Here is an 18,019-nt window from a genome sequence, read left to right as displayed (position 1 = left end):
CAACAGTTTTTTCATAACTAGTGAACTTTACATGTGTCTTTCTCTATATATATGTGTGTTTTAGATGTGTGTTATTTTCTACCTTCAGATAGTATTGCTAAAAATTAATTTGTAAAAGAGCTCTATTTAAATGCCTTAAAACCAAGCAAGCATTTATATGAATTAAAGAAATAAAACAGAAAGTAACTCAAATGCTTTTCAAGTTTATGTAGTCTAGGACTAATCTTTAGTAAATAAAAGCTAGTTTGAGGTCTTTTGTTTAAGTAAAACAGGGATATCTTTAGAGTTATCAATACTGAATATAATACAAACATGCAACTTTTATTCTACCTGGGTTTATTAGTCAAATAAGTTCACATTACAAAGTTTGTCAGTAATGAAAATAATAAAATGATAAAATTTTCATATGTAAACTAAACCTAATTGTTAAAAACAAGTAGATTAAATGGATGTAAGATAAAAGGTTCTAGGTGAACTTTTAAAATAATTTCCCCCAATTTTTGGTAACCTGAAACCTTAAAGTTTTGCTAAGTTAAATATTAAGGTAAATTCATTAAGTACCCAGATCACTCCCAAATAAAATAAAATACTGAAACATTAATTACTGAACATAGATTTATCCATGTTTTGCTTCATTTTACAGAGGAATTTAAAATATTTGGGTTTATTAGTAAACCAAAATATTGTGTTTTGTGCCACACTATAAAAAAATCACATTTTTAGAAATCATAAGAAGTGTTTATAAATCAGCCAAGCTACAGAAAGCTAATGTAAAATACAACTCATGATTGCTTTCTTCTCAGTTTTCACTACTTATTAAAGGTTTTAAAGGTTTAAAATTCTAATATGTGTAATTAAAACTACTAGACATAATAAGGGAAAGGAATTTTATATGCAGTCAGGATTGTCTAAGATTGATAAGAATTTAATCAAGTAAATGCTCTTTGGTATGAAAAGCGACCTAGTGTTTTTTTCTATGTTAAAAAGACAAAGTTTTATGGACTATTGGTCTGCTCTTGATGAGCCATTGTAAAGGATTTTTCTTAAAAGTAATGTGCCTTAAAAAACAAAGATTCTATGTTTTATCAAAATAATTGTATTTCACACTGTCTTCATCAGGTCTTTGATTACTTAAAACCAAGTTTTCTCTACTAAAAGAGCTAAGGGTTTTGTTTTGTTGTTGAACAATTATGTAATTTTCTATATTTGCCTGCAAAGTCTCTAATTGTCACTTTGGTTAAATGGATAACTAACTATTGTTTTACAGTGAACTATGGTCCTACGTGAACAAATGTTTAAAGCCTTTTTGATAAACTTGCTTAAAATCAAATTCTAAATGAAGTCCTTTTGACCTTGAACTATGAAATTTTTCAGAGGGCTCCTGGAACATAAAAGGATCTTCTCTTCTTATAAAAAAAGGAGATGTTAAACTAATTAGGCACATTTGATATGTTAAATTACATGGGAAGTATTATCAAAGATGAAGTAATACTAAGCCTTCTTTATGTTGTATCTGTATAGGTATATGTTATAAATGTTCCAGAAATTATGTGAAATCCCTGGAAATTTGATATGTCCTGGTATAATGTTATCAGTCATAAATCCAGTTATCATCTGGAAATGCTGTATATCACAAAAATAACCAAATTTCCTTGCCAATTCCATGATCATGAACTCTCATCAGATCTTTAATAATGGGCATTTTTTAAGTCTTTTGCCATTTAGAGATAGCTATTGTTTTACTCCAATGTTTTTGCAAATCTGGCTACAACTCTCCAAACTAACATTTATAGTTTTCTCTGACCCTTCTGAGTTGGAATCAGTAAGAACAAAGATTGCCCTTGAACCTCCTTGGAAGAGACTATACCAGGTCCTCTTCAATACCCAGATGGCAAACAAACTTCAGGGACTCTAGTCTTGAGTACATATCACACACCTAAAGAAGCTCCACCTGACATCTGGTCCTACCATTAAAGATCTCCAAATCAAACTGACTAGGAAGAGAAGTAGCTAACATTGAGGCAGAATGCTTCATCCCAAGACACCGGATCAAGACTTCATACTTTAACTGAACATGAAACTCTCTCTTCTCTTTCTTTCCTGTACTTTGGCATTGGCCGGGAAAGATAATACCATCATCCATAACCCCCAGGCCATTGTTAATGGGGGGTAACCTCCAGACTTCAGGACAGCTTTTTATTTCAGGCTAGAAGAAAACCTAACAGACCCCTAGCTTGAATGTGCAAATGCAACAATCCCTGCAAATATATCCATTTCCCCACCTTAAGAAAAGTGGTTTGTGCCCTGGCACGACTTACCTTTGTCTGAGGTAGTTATTGTTCTCTTTGGGCCTCTGAATGCTTAGATGGCTGGCATATAACTGGACAATGCCTTTTAGGTTATCTAACTGTGCCCCTAACTTTCCACAAGCCAACTAAGACACCTCATTGGTCAACTTCCCTAAATTTGCATCATCAAGTTAGAAGGGACTTACCAGGAGGTGCTCATGATTCAGGATTTTCTTCCTTTAGCGGGCCATACTTCTCTGGTTAGGAATAAATGTAAATGAGAATATGATCAGGAACCTCTCCTCAACTTTTGAAAATAGCTAAGGCAATAGCTCCACCCCAAACCCCCCAAAAATATCCTAGCCTCTCTGGCCAAAGTTGTTCTTGATAACAGGATAGCACTTGATTATATTTTAGCTGAGTAGGGAGGTACAGGGCTGTGGCCAACACCACCTGCTACACCTGGATTAACTCTTCTGGGGAAATTGAAATGCAATTAAATAAGATCACTGAGCAAGTTACTTGGCTTTAAAAGGTGACTCCTTCAAGGGGTCTTTCTGTGACTCATTTGATTTTGATTGGTTTGGGTCCTGGAGACTATGGCTCGAAAGTGCACTCCACACATCAGGAATTATCCTGCTTATAATAATTATAGTAATCTCTCTGGTGCATTAGATTCCCTCAAAAGCTTTAGATGTGTGGCCACAGCTGCTAACCACCAAGCAAATGCTCTCCCTCACACTGGAACATCAGAAAAGGAATGAAGAGAATGACCATGTAAAAGATTGTAAGCCTGAAGTAGTGGCCTATGAATATCACAGAGATTAAGCAAAAAAATTGCAGTGACCTGTGAATACCCCACAGGATCAACAAAAGCTGTGAGAACTACAGAGCAGTGGCAGAGAGTCGCACTAATGCCTTAAACTTTGATAGCATTTCTCAGTTAAGCTGAGAGTCGGATCAAAAAAGGGGAATTGTTTAAAAAAAAAAGGAGACAACAGGGCCCAAAGTGGAATCACTTGTGCTAAGCGTATGTCACCAAACCGAGAGTTTAACCTGATTGCAGTTTCAATCCCCGCAATTCCCGTAACCTTTAACCAGTCAACCCAGGATTATCTGGTCAGCACTAAGTGAGGTAATCTGCCTGATAAGCCCTTCCCTTCCCTTCCCTTTTGGAGGGCACCCTTGCCTGAAACAATGAATTCTTTGCTAATTATTTCTTCTTACCGCCCCCTTTCCACCTTTAAAAACATTTCCTTTTCTACTGCTCGGTGGAGCTCCTTTCCATTTGCTAGATGGGATGCTGGCCAATTCATGAATCATTTAATAATGCCAACTTGATCCTTAAATTTACTCAGCTGCATTTTTGTCATTTAACACTTTACACGATAAATAAAATTAGAATAAAATCGATTCTGTTTTTCCCACATTCATTCATTTACTATCAAAATAAAGGGAATCCATTTTTTTCTCTTTTATTAGTCTAGAATTTAATGGTGCAAAATGGTGAGCTTTATGACTTTATTAGAGAAAGGGTTATATTTTTATAATGTAGCAGTCAAAAGAATCCGTGTCCCTCACTATTTTATACTTGATAAGTTATTCAACTCCAAAGAATTCGTGAAGTAAAAATACTGTCCACTGAAATATATTTCTTTGATTCTAATGACAATGTATTTCTCTTCTCAGTAGATCTGCTGCCAACTGAGAGTCTCTTTTCAGAGTAATCAGTGACAAAGGTATAAAAGCACCTGTACTTAACAATAACTCTTGCTAGAAGGAAAACTACCAAATAAAAATGGTCCAAAATATTTAAAGGACTATCTGATGCTATATATATATTGTGAAAATGTGAATGTTTTCTAACACTGATGAACAGAACAGATTCAAATGACTAAAGCCAGTGTAACTACAATGGGCACTTGCCGTCTACCTCTACAAGGATTAAATCATGAGCTGCTGATTTTCAACACCCCCCGAAAGCAGTTCAGGGTGGAGAGCTGACGTGAGGCACGCTGCGCTCTGGGAAAAAGTGGCAGAACAGGTCTTCAGATAGTTAGGTATTTTCAGGAGCTGATGTTGTGAGCCCGATTCTTGTATCTCCTCATATCTAGAGAAGCACTAAAATCCTTCATGGTGACATCTCCTCGTGACTAGCAGTAACTTTCATAAGACTGGCAGAAAACTTCTACAAAAAATATGTGCTGGATTGCATGCTTTCCCCCTTCACCAAAATCACATATATACTGACCTTCCCCCCACCTCTTTGGAGCAGTTTTTCAGAGCTCTCTGAGGTACTGTCTCCTGGGCTGCAGTCCTCATTTTGCCCCAAATAAAACTTAACTCGCAAGTCTCACATCGTGCAAATTTTTTAAGTCGACACCAGGCTAGGCTGTAAGTTTTTTCTTGAAGCTAATATAAACTTAAAGGAGAAGAAAAAGCTCTACTAAAATGAAGTAAAAAGTATTAATCATTTTGAAATAAGATAATGATACAAAAGATATCTTGTTTCATAAAGATAGATGTAAACTTTGTACAACAGAGATCATCAGTATTCCTGCCAATTACCTTTTGGGGTCTTACAACTTCTAGCTGTTTGTCTCCAGATAAACAATTAAGAGAAAAATTACTGGCACTTTAATATACTAATATTTTTAAAATACAAGTTAAAAGATGGACTTATCTTGCAAATGCGGAAATTACTGGGCTTTCCTCACCTCTTTAAAAAATATTTCTCAGCTTGAGTTTTCCCAGAATATGCTTGAATTGATCACCCCAATCTCAATAACTTAATGTGCTGTATACTACTAGGACTAAAACAATATTTCCAAAACTAGATTCTGTCAAATACTAGTTCTAGAAGACATAAACAGGTCCACTGCTCAAAATAAGGCTCCTTGAAGAAATTCATTTGGAAAACAGGCATCCTATATCTTTCTTTGGCATGCATAACACACATTAGTATCTTATGGAGCCTCAGAACTCCTGAACTACTGTGAAACTTTGTTTCACCTATCTTCCCCAAACTTATTTTTACATGGAACATTTTCCCCCATCACTCTCCTACTAATATCTTGAGAAAGAATATCCCACTGAACACCAAGAGAGGAAATGCTGGCATAATTATGATGTGAGCATATTCAGACAAGAATAAACTCTGTCAGGGCAACATTCTATGACAGGTGAGAATTTCCTAGATCATGTCACGCTAGGAATCAGAATGTTGACAGTAATCATAAGATGAGGTTCGTTGAATCTAATAACATGTTAAAGAATTATTCAACTTGTGAAAGATAAGGTCGAGAATGACCAAAGTTTCAGTATTGAATATATTTGTGTGTACTGTATGGTGTACAGTACTAGAATAAAACAGACAAAATATAGATAAACTCAAGAGAGTTATGATACACATTTTAAATTCTTCCTTACTTGTTTCACTCCTATTCAGGTACACCGAAAAGAAATTAGTTCCATTTTTGTCCAGCTTCTCCATCTTTATACACATACACATACACATACATATACAGTCTGCTAATTCTTCTTTCTGTGCCCCATAATTAGTATTTTTGTCTTTTATAAGTCTGTTAGAGTGGTCACTTAATTCTATCAGGATATTCATATCAATGTTATAAAATCGCATTTATGTTTTTAAAACCATATGTCTATACACACATACACAGGGAGGGAGAGAGATATAAAGTATTATTTTACATAATAATTTATGTCTTTTTAAGCTTATTAGATGCAGTTTTAAATGATGTGAAATTAAATTTACAAAACTTTTCACCGTAGTTCCATTTAGGGGTGATAATGAATGAGCCCAGGGATATACTGTATTTTCAATTTTTTTTAACAATCAGCACATGTTGTTTTATAATTTGACAGAGAGCCAAAGCAACAATAGAATTTACATTCTCCATCTACAACAATTGAAAGTACATATTAAGGCCATGTCTAATAACTGCACTCCTTCCTGTAATGTGCTTTGTAAAAGGCCTGCCCCTAGCTATGTGTCATCCCAAAGAGGCTGCTAGTTTTAGTTATTTGTCAGTGTGGTTTGTCCTCCTTCATACCCTTTGGGATCCTGTGCTTTACCATTTCTCTGTCTTCTTTGGTCATGACTTTGAACTTGGTGGTCTGTATCTGCCCAGTGCTGCCATAGTGCGAGGGGTTTCATTTTCACATTTGATCCTAGCTGAAAGCAGATCACACATATTATGCTATACCAAGTGATGGGATATCCAGGAAACACTATTTTACAAGATTTTTGAGAGCAGAAGCCCCAGGGTTTACTATATCACCAGTTGAGGCCCACAATTCTTGAAAACTATGTCAGCACTGTGCTTTGCTCGACAGAGGTGAGCCACAGAGACTGGCTAATAAATATTTATTAATCAGTTTTTAAAAGACTTATTTGTAGAGTACAATTTGGAAATTAAGTAGTTTATATATGATTTACTTTTTGGTTTTGTTTTGACTTCCAGAATATCTAGTATATGTATTTGAATCTGGTAACATATTTATTATATCTATCCCAAGAACTTTGTAGGGTATTTTATAAAGGTATCACATACTGTTTGAGAAAATATAAATAAAACAAACTAAATATTCAGTGGCAAGCTAATGTTTGAAGTCCTATTTTTCTTTGGCTTCCATTTTTGTTTGTTTGTTTGTTTTGTTTCGTTTTTGCGGTTCGCAGGCCTCTCACTGTTGTGGCCTCTCCCGTTGCGGAGCCCAGGCTCCGGATGCGCAGGCTCAGCGGCCATGGCTCACAGGCCCAGCCGCTCCGAGGCATGTGGGATCTTCCCGGACCGGGGCACGAACCCGTGTCCCCTGCACCGGCAGGCAGACTCTCGACCACTGCGCCACCAGGGAAGCCCTGACTTCCATTCTGAATGAGCCCTACAAGATTAATTTAGAAAGGAAGGATACTGCCAATTAAGGGCCTGCAGTACTCATTCATGGATTAATTCTTTGAACCACACAAAATTCATCAAATGCCTTTTGTGCTGATGCTGAAACAGGAAGAAGACTACTTACAATGTCTGTCTTCAACCAGCTCCTAATCCAGTAAGGCATACATGGACGTTTATGATTACAAATACCAAACAGCACCCTCCTCCTTGTCTGTCTTAAAAGCTAGTCAGCCTTACATCCATTCTTGTCAACGTACACACATGCTCCTTATTCCAGTGTATACATTATTTTAACTTAGGAAAATGTCTTCATGGTCTAGATCTTACTTTATCAGGATTCTGCAATTGCCCATGACTCAGGCTCCAGGCACCTGCCAGAATATATCTCAAGTCATAAATTAAACGTATGTATCTAAGATCTTTTGTCCAAGGTGACAGAGTTTTGGCTCAGAGCAAGTTTTGGCTCAGAGAAAATGACTATATAGAGGCTTCCCCTACATGCTCATAAAAAATACTTTATAAAACAACAGCAACAACAAAAACCAGTTAATGGTAATGTGGCCTCCTTTATTTTGATCGATTGTTAACTTGGAAAGAGGAAAAATTTGCAAGTGCTTTGATTCGGTTCTATGGTTGTTTTCTAAAATTCTTCATGACACTTTGGCTTTTATGCACTTTTGTTTGCAGTTGATTCAACCAGTGTATGAATATGCAGAGAGACTTGTATGAAGGATCTGTGCAAGTAGAAACTGCATTTCAGAAGAAGGAGGTAGAAGATCTAAGGTGCTCTAGCAGAGTGTCTGAAATGATCTTAAATAAAAGCAGAGTCATTCTAGGGGCCACCTGAGTGTGAAAGATGATATTAACATGACAATCATAAAAAATAGATTTAAAAATTGCCATTTGGTAGCTAAATAGCACAGAAAGATGAGATGAAGAATTCAAAAACAAATGGAAACCTAGATATCAGAAACAAGTCAGAGGAGGGCAGAATGGAAGGGAAATGCATAAAATGGTTTGCGAGAGGCAGCTGACAATATGAATAGGAACACCAGGGGGCGCTATGGTATCGCAGTTGTCAAATCAGTTTTTATAAGGAGAGGTTTCAGATTTATGGTTCTAGCAAGGAGGACATGTTAGTGATTCTTACTTTTGTAATAAACAACCCAGCTACTGGGAAGGAGTTTTAACGATCTGTATCTTCTGAAGCTAAGAGCACGATCAGCACATCGTCTGCCCTATACACACTTGGGTCTGTATCATGGAGAGGTTTGAATGAATTTACCTTCGGGCCAGTGTTTTTCCTCCTAAAATTTAGAGGTTTGGATTTTGAAAGAAGTCATCCTTATCTGTGGTTAATTGAGAGAAGAAATTTCAGACATAGATAGGAGAAAATGATCCAAGAGTGGAAAAGGAAGCGAGAAGAAATTTTTCTATATATCAGAGATGGTTTATTTAGTCCTTTATAGAAGTTTGGTTGTTTTAAAAAACTGTTTCAGCTGGGAAACTTGAATGACAAGTGGCAGAGTGGGTGAATGCGTGCACATCAACTCTTCCATAATAACCTGCCCTACTTTTCCCTCCTGTCTCCCATAAACAACTAGTTCCCCAGCCACTCAGGCTCCCTCTCAAAAATAAACTCAGTGTTTTATTCCTATCTATATTCTTCCTTAAAATAGATGGCCAGGTTTAGGCACAGTGAATTGCAGTTTTGTCCCCCAGATCCATCATGATTTAAAAGTCCTTGGGCACCTAGAAATCTGCTTATCTTCTTTTAAAGCTACTAAAACATTACTAATGAGTCAGCTCCCCATATGCTTTTGCAAAGGTGGCATGCATGGGGCCCCACAGGAACACCATATCTAAGAGGCATCTCTCAACTGAACACTCCCCTAAAGTGAAATGGATTATTGTAATTCAGTACACTGTGTTAGTTTCTTAGGGTTGCTATAACAAATTACCACCAACTGACTGGCTTAAAACAACAGAAATGTGTTCTCTCACTGTCCTAGAAACTGGAAGTCCAAAATCAAGTTGTCAGCAGGGCCGCGTTCCCTCTGAATGCTCTAGGGAAGAATCCTTCCTTGTTTCTTTCTACCTTAATGGTGGTTGCTGGCAATCCTTGGCGTTCCTTGGTTTGTAGACACATGATTCTAATCTCTGCCTCCTATTTCATATCACTCTCTTTTTTGTGTCTCTGTATTCTCTCCTCTTTTTATAAAGACATCAGTCATTGAATTTAGGGCCCAACTTAAATCCATTATGACCATTATCTCAACCCTTAACTAATTATATCTGCAAAGACCGTATTTCCAAGTAAGTTCTTATTCTGAGTTTCTGGGTGGAGATGAATTTTGGAGGGACACTATTAAAGCTACTACAAACACATATCAAAGGTAAATAAAGATTATTTTTGCTGGCTTAGATTGGAAAAAAAAATAGAGGCAAATTAACCAAATATAATTATCTTAAAGATGCTAACAGGGAGAAATAAGTATTTAAAAAACAAATACAAATATGTTCCCAGCAAGAGCTTACTTACTATTTATTAATGGAGTTAAAATGGAACTGAAAATAGTTAGCTGCTACACGCATAAACTGAAGAACTTGACTGCCAAGGATGAAACGATTTTGTTTGGGTTAACACATTATACTTGTACCAGTTAAATTATGCCTGTGTAAGATACAAAGAGAAGTCGTAGGGAGGGGGATAGTTACAGATTTGCATTCCAGTATAACCACCCATTGGTAATACAACATTTACTCTCTCAGGGACTTTGCTTCCTTATAATAATATCTTCAGAATTATCAGAAAATATGTGGAGGCAAGGGACCAAGGCGGGGGGTGGGGACACCATAAATATTCATTTACTTGCCTTCTTTTCTTTTACTTTTTCAAGTACTCGGGCTCTTTCTCACCTCATAAAGCATACTTGGAAGGTGCACAAATATCTCCTGAATTGTTATTTCATAAGATAATAATACTAGTTACATTTTGGGCATTGTCATAATAATTCATCTCAAAAGGTTACATAGAAATCATGGAAATAGATTTTTTAAGAGGGGAAAAAAGTGCGATACTTAGTTGCTTTCCATGTTACCAAATACGCAGCTTACTGAACAGTTCATTTATTTGACAAATATTTATTGAGCAGCTAAAGCTCTTAGCACAGTACTTGGCAGACATTCACTTATTTATTTTTCATTCAGGGAACATGACTTGTATGATACTGTGGGCCATTACTACGCTGCACATGGGCCCTGCTCTCACGGAGCCCAGCCTGGTCAAGAAAACAGATATTACTAATCAAATAATCATGTAAAGGTAGCACCACAGGCATGACAAGGAATATTAAAAGGGAATTAAATGTGTTATCAGAGTAAAATATTTTTACCTAATCAGATATAGCAGATTGTTCCCGTAACAAGTAAAAATTGACCAGAAATCTGAAAGATAAGAGCAATTGACCAGGGAAAGAAAGTGAAGAAATGGTGTTACGGGTGGAAGGAACAGAATGTATAAAGGTCTATGAGAGAGAAGAGCCTATGATATGTAAGCTGGACTCTTTAAACAAGAACAGGAAAAGCAATAGGGAATGTAATATAACATGAGGCTAGAGGGGTAGGTAGAACTGAACTTTGAAGACTGGTGTAGGTGAGGTTCATTAGTTTTGTTTTAAACCTAAGAGTAATGGGATGACATTAAAGACTTTTAAGCAAGGAGGTGAAATGCTCAAACTTGGCAGTGGAAAGACAATTCTTAGTGCACTTGAGTTGGAGCAGGACAATAATAGGTTTAAGTAAACCAATTTGGGAAGCTACTGGAGTAGGTCAAATAAGCAGATTGGACCAGAAAGTTATGTATTTAGAAGGTGGCTCTAAGATTTCTGATTTGCACGACTGGATGGATGATACTGCCACTCACTGAGAAAAGAGAGTGGAAGGGGACCAGGTATTTGGGGGCATGATCATGAGTTGAGCAATGTGGAATATGAGATGTCTGAGATACTGCAGAAGAGATGTCACATAGGCAATTTTGTAAAGGGATCTGGGGCTCAGAAGAGATGTCTAGACTGTGGTTATTAATTTGGGAGTTATTAATCTGATTAAGGTTGCTTGCAGTGACTTTAAAGGGGGAGAAGAGAGACCCAAGGATTAAAGCATATACCGATATGAGACATATTAAACAGTGATGGCTAATATATGTTTTTTAAATGTCATTTGCCAATAACATGATTTCAAATCCTCAGGTGATTTAATGTAATAAATTATTAAAACCTGAATCAGTTTTTTAAGTAAATCAATAAATTTCTCTTTACATTTTTGACCTTTCAAGTTGGACCAAATCTTGAATTAATTTACTTCAACATATTCTATACATATTCACCAAAGCCCACTCTGCCAGGCATTGTGCTAGGCATTGGTAATGCAAAAATGAATCAGGTAGGCTCTAACAAGTTCCCAGAGGCTATAGTAAGAGATTTCACAAGTAAAGGTATAAATACAGAGTGGGGCAGGTGCTAGACTACATGTGTTAAGGAACCTATAGTTATATATAGTGTGGGGTTAATTGTGTGATATTTTAATGGGATTTGGCATAAAGGATCAAGGAAGACGTTTAGAGGAAGTAATTTTTAAGCTTAGCCTTGAAAAATGAATAGAAAGAAGCCAAGTACACAGGGGAAAGGAAAGATTCCAAGAGCACAGAAGACTGTGTTCAAAGGTCCAAAGTCAAGAGCATGAAGTTTTCTGGGAAATAAAAGCACTTTGATATGCCTAGAGTGGGTAGAAAGCTTCATTTCAAGAAGTGGGTAGAAGTTAAATCATAAATGTCCAAATGAAGTCTTGTTTTGCTTCTGTTAAATAGCTCGCAAGGAGACTCTTGCCAAATGTATAATTGGAGGGGATGCATTACATGAAAATATAAACACCTTAATAATGGAAGTTTTGCACATTGACATAGGGAATAACATTTCTCTAATTGAAGAAATTGCTTTTAATCTTCACGTAGTATCTAAATAGCACATTGTGTATAAATTAGTGTATCAAAAATCCTCTCTACCCACCTGAAAATTTGCTTTTCTTCTTTTGAGCTGCAACTCTGTTAATTTGTTGATTCATACTTTTAAAATAAGCACTTCCTGCTCAAAGTGAGGCTTTAAAGTGATGAGGATTTAATATTAACCACGCCTTTTTTTTTTTTTTTTTTTTTTTTGCGGTACGCGGGCCTCTCACTGTTGTGGCCTCTCCCGTTGCGGAGGGAGCACAGGCTCCGGACGCGCAGGTTCAGCGGCCATGGCTCACGGGCCCAGCCGCTCCGCGGCATGTGGGATCTTCCCAGATCGGGGCACGAACCCGTGTGCCCTGTATCGGCAGGCGGACTCTCAACCACTGTGCCACCAGGGAAGCCCAACCATGCTTCTTGTGTAAAGTTCTGCACTTGTTCTATCTCAACAGCATGGTCTCATGAACAATACCAGACCATTATCTGATAAGGAGAGTGACTGGTGATGACAGCTTAGTCTGGAAGCTATCCAGCTATCTGAAGTGCAAATAGTACTTGAAAACAGTTGTGATTAAGTTAATTCTTTCTTATATATTGATCAGGCATAGCTTAAACCAAATTTCACACACACAGTACATTTTTTTTTTCTTCCAAGCAGAAATCAGAAATGTTTCTGTCAGTTGTAAACTTCTCCAACCTGAGGCATTGATAATTAAATAACCCTATTATTTATGAGAAGCATTAAAAGAAATACTCTTAAAGGAAAGAAACAATTGGAAAAACATATATATATATATATATATATATATATATATATATATATACATATATATATGCTAGTTCCATTGCTGATTTTCCCCTTTGAGTCCAATTAGCATTGCTGAAAGAAAAAGCAAATCAAGGCTCTGTTCAGCATGCATCAATGTAATGGAAAATCAGGTCTTTTATTCTGGCTTTAATAACTGCAGCTTGATTAGAGGCAAAGAAAAGGCTATGAAGAGAGAAGGGGGGAAAGGAGAAGGGCTGCCAAATTAGTTCTATAAGAATTCTCAACCTGTCTGCTCTCTGGCTCACTATTCAAATGCTAATTGAGCCTTTTGGTAAACAGAATGGGTAATCATGGAAGACAAAAACAGACACAGAAAACAAATGAAATATCATACCTTATCCAAAGCAGCATGGCATTTTTCTGATAAGCTTTGGAAGACTTAAAATATTAAGTCCTTGGGTCTTCTTTTTTCCTAGATAGATTATAATTAATATAATAAAATAAATATTACATAATCAAATAAAAAATGACAAAGAACTGCTTTGTTTCAACAATGAAACCAGTCTTGTTATAATTAGATAAGAGGATTTATATTCACAGCTATAAACATGAAAGTAGACCATGAGGCTGGATAAAGGCAAATCTTTAATTCTTAAAAATTAATTACATGGCATTATTCTTATCAGTACACAGAATGCATTAATTATACAATTAATAAAAAGATGAAAGGGAGTTTTTTGGTTTTTTTTTTTTTGGCAATTGTAATGCACATGCGGGCATTTGGTCTTATACCCAGAATTGTCCTTCAGGCATTTCTATAATCTTCTTACCAGGCAATGTCAAGACTTTAAACCAGTTAGCAGAAATATTGAATGGAGTGGGTCTTCATGTTAGTGCTTAGACATATTCTGGAAAGGTTGTGGATTTCCATGTAATTGGGATCTAAGGTGTAATAGGTTTAATTTGAGGTCCTCTTTAAAAGAACAGAAGGAAGAGGCATTGTCTGCAGTGTGCAATAGCCGGTAAGAAGTGGCAGCTCGCTCCTTCACAATGGGTTTCCTTAAGGATGAAAAAGTGATTATCTTAGTACAACAGTTATTTCTTTGAGTGCTTCCATCATCGTCCTAGCACCGAAAATGCCTTGTGTGTGCTACCACTTTATCCTTGAGAACATTTTAAAGCTATAAATAACATTCACGGAAGAAGAAATGTGGTAGTGAAAAGACAGCTGGCTATCAGGAGCAGAGCCACAGGCCAAGTCCATTTTAACAAACTCCAAGGGACGATCCAAATTCTCTTGCTGTCTTGCAATTGTGTTTTATCAACAGTTGCTTGGAGAAAATGCGCTATCAGCCAGGGCTAGGAAATCTGTTTTTGTTATATAAAAATTGTTGATGTAATGTACAGCAGGACAACACTGTCATATTGTAACAGTATTTGACTTGGCTGACCTGCCAGCAATATTGTATGTGCAAAACACATACTACAACTTCTTCTCACCTGAAAAGATACTACACAGCTACTTTAAGACTGTTGTGAACACTTGAAAAAAAAATACTGAAATAGTCTTTAAATTACCCCAGATGTTTACAATTTTAGAACAAAATTGGAGGCTTATGCACTCTGTAATAACAATGAATACTTTGCTGTTTGGGGTAGGGAAGGGGGAAAACCCTAAAAATAGAAAATGTAAGATCACAATTAGTGTTGATATCTGCGGGGTGAATAAGCAGCAACCCATATCCCCCTCTCCCATTATCGCCACCTATCCTGATTCTTTGATTTGGATAATTAGTATAAACTGATATCAAAATGCAACTTCAAGCCCCTATCCATATAAATCAGATTGCACATGCTACGATCCCTACATAATCAGAAATTCTGTGCCTTTTCTATAACCTGTCATCTTGCATCTTGTTGTTTTCTGCTTTTCTGTCCCTGGGCATATCAACATTCCAAGGTTAATGATGAGGCACCTTGGAAAAGTGGTGTTTGTTTAGCTTAAGGTAATGTTTTAAATGCCTTTCTGTGTGTGGCAGTCTCATTGCATCTAAAATAAAACCCATCTGCAACTGAACCTGCATTCCATATTAACACCTCAGACACATTGCTTGCTGCAGTTTTTTTTGTTTTTTTGTTTTTTTTGTCATCCTGTCCTGGTTGAAAAATTATATGTGAGACTGGAGCTGGCAAATACTGGAATCAGTTTGATAGGTTCAAGCTTTGAAAATCACATTTCTCCAAGCTTTATTATCAAAGTGATGTGCTGTGGCATCATGTCCTTCCTGTTTCCTGAATTCCTGGCAAATGGCGTAAAGAAACTGGATATTTAGTCAGAGTTTGCTTATGACTCCTTTGGAATTATAAATACAGATTTTAGTCATATTCATTTACGAGGAAGTTTTCAGTTCTTATGGGAACAGGTAGCAAAAATTTCCCCCTAGATATTAAGAAATTCCTACTTAATAGGGATGCATATGTTCATAATATCTAATAGGGAAGACCTTTATTTCCTATTATCTGCCTCACAGTTAATCTAAAAGGGGATAGTAGTTGTCACCAGGGCATATTTGTACTCCTCCACCCTGTGTGAAAGTAGGTAAATGGGCTGTGACTCTCTTTGACCAGAGACATGGGACCAAAAGAGTCTTGCTTTCTTACTGAAGCCTTAAGATCTGATGATCAATTCATCGCATTTCCTTTCCCTTGCCAAGAAATTTCTGGGGGTTCATTTGAGATGTTCCCACAAGCTTAGATTACTGGGTAACTATGGTCAGTAGAGACTCTACTGGCCTTCGCTGGGAATGAGAAAAATTGCACCTTGGTTGGGTCAGTCCTCTGAGATTTGAGGATTGTTTGTTTCTACAGCAGAACTTAGAATATCCTACCTAATATACCATTAGAGATCAAGCTTATATTATAATAATTTCAGATTCTTAGTGATCTTCTAGAATAGCTCTATAGACTGGGTACAAACCGTATCCTCAAATGTTCAGGTAGGCTGATAAAAGATGAGACTTCATTGGTACCGAGCATTGTGCTAAGAGTCTTATCTGAATTGTCATATGTAATCCTCACAAGAGGCAATGCTGAAATTAGAACTCCTTACTGCCAAAATTCCCATGTATTAGCTGCTCAGTATTTAGCTGAGTTTAAAAAAAGGAATATGAATTTATTTTTAAGAACAAAGAAACATACACCATCAGTGTATAGCCACTTAATATTGTCATTTTTTTGACAGTCCTGAAGACAGTATTTTAAGCCACTGCTATTTGGTAAAGTGTATGTCTAAAAGGACTACTAGAAGAGAGAAGAATCAAGCCTTCTTAGTTTCCAGTAATAGTGTGCTGAGAAGACAAAGCAATTGTTCTCACAAATATGCTTATTTAAGATCATTATAGAAATTCATTTCCTTTCTTTCAAAGAATGTATTTTGAGAGCTAAAAAAATCACCCTTTTGTACTTGGACACATAGAAGTAGTTACGACATTTAAGGACAAGTGGTTATTTCTTTTGAAGTTGTGTATGCTATATTTGATAATCATAGCTTCTAATTCTCAAAATAAGCTCTCACTTTGGCATATCTTTTGGATTTGAATTGGCATCATGGATATATGAATCTATATATTCAAATATTTTTGCATGTGTGTGTATGTGTGTATAAAGTACAGATGCTTATTCCCTTGCTTCAAGAAAATGTTCACAGAACAATCTAAACTTTCAAACAAACAGATTAAATTATTCTGGAAATTATTAAGAATATGCATCATTGCCATAATACTGGATGTATCCTGTGAGTATAAACAGTTGAGGAAAACCTTTAACCCTCTCCCTCTTTTGTTAATACCTATACATATACAGATAGCTCAAGGGCATGCTTTGAAGATTGATTTCCCAGATTCATTCTGTGTATCGGAGAAGTGTCCTTCCCAGTAACTCAGAACAAACTGAGGAAGTATTTCATAATGAGAACACAGGCTAGTGTGCGAGAAGTTTAATACAAAGGTTTTCATCCAGATTGCTGATCCAATCCAGATAAAGCTGAGTAACTTTGATTTTTGCTATTCAAACTATTGAAATTTTTAGATTTATATAGGGTCCATTTATTTAGCTTTCCTCCATTCTTCTGGATAAAGGTTTTATGGATGTTGTTTGGTGAATCTACTCTATCAGGCTATATATTATCTATATAAATATTTCCATCTATAATTTTTTTGCCAGCATGTGATTATAGGCTTTGTCCATGTGCCAAGAAATTGAAAAATACCTATAAAAATATGAAGGACAATTAAATCCCTTTATATTCTGCTGTCTTCGTCCCTCTCCAAACTCAACTGAGACCACTCTGCTGCCTGCCACTAACATCCTCCAGAAAGAAAACTGAAAATTACAGACTGACTTAGCAAACCTCATGTGTCAACAACCGTAATTAATGATTGGTCACATATTGTCATAACTGTTTTGTCTTTTTTTTTTTTTTTTAAGTGAAAGAATATTAAAACCCTACCTCATTGGCAAAAGAGAGGGGCTGAGGTATGAACACTGTCACTCTTGCTTCCTTGCCATGTCCCATATTAAGAGGTTTTCTTTTTTGGAAATGTAAAGCTTGGTCCCCTTCTCAGCCTTTAAATTGCAGAGCCCATGGCAAAATGAAGATGCAGAGCCCCTGCAGGAGGCAGGGAAGTCAAACTCCCCTTCCTATTAGCCTACTGCCTCAACCCAAGGTTGAGAGGCAACCTTCAAGGACTTCAAATCTCCAAAATGTAACGTGATTGGTACCTAAATAAGGGATGAGTGAGGCCCTGCCGTGTCCCCCAATTAAACACACTGTGGTGCTACTGCTAGCCCAGACAGAGTAAGAATGGCTGCTACTTCATTTATCATGTCTATACAGAAAGGGAGGAGGGTCATTAACAAGGCTACATGCCAGGGCACGGCAGTCTTCATGGGCATCTCACCAATGCAGCTGCACAGATCCCTGTACTCAGAAAGGCCCCACGTTTGGAGTTGTTTCAAGGAGAGAGTGATCAACTGTATCAAA

This window comes from Delphinapterus leucas, chromosome 3 (assembly GCF_059928025.1).
Source record: "Delphinapterus leucas isolate spDelLeu-1000000601 "Yukka" chromosome 3, BTC_Dleu_Yukka2, whole genome shotgun sequence".
Classification (NCBI taxonomy): domain Eukaryota; kingdom Metazoa; phylum Chordata; class Mammalia; order Artiodactyla; family Monodontidae; genus Delphinapterus; species Delphinapterus leucas.
Note: the sequence above shows the minus strand (reverse complement) of the source record.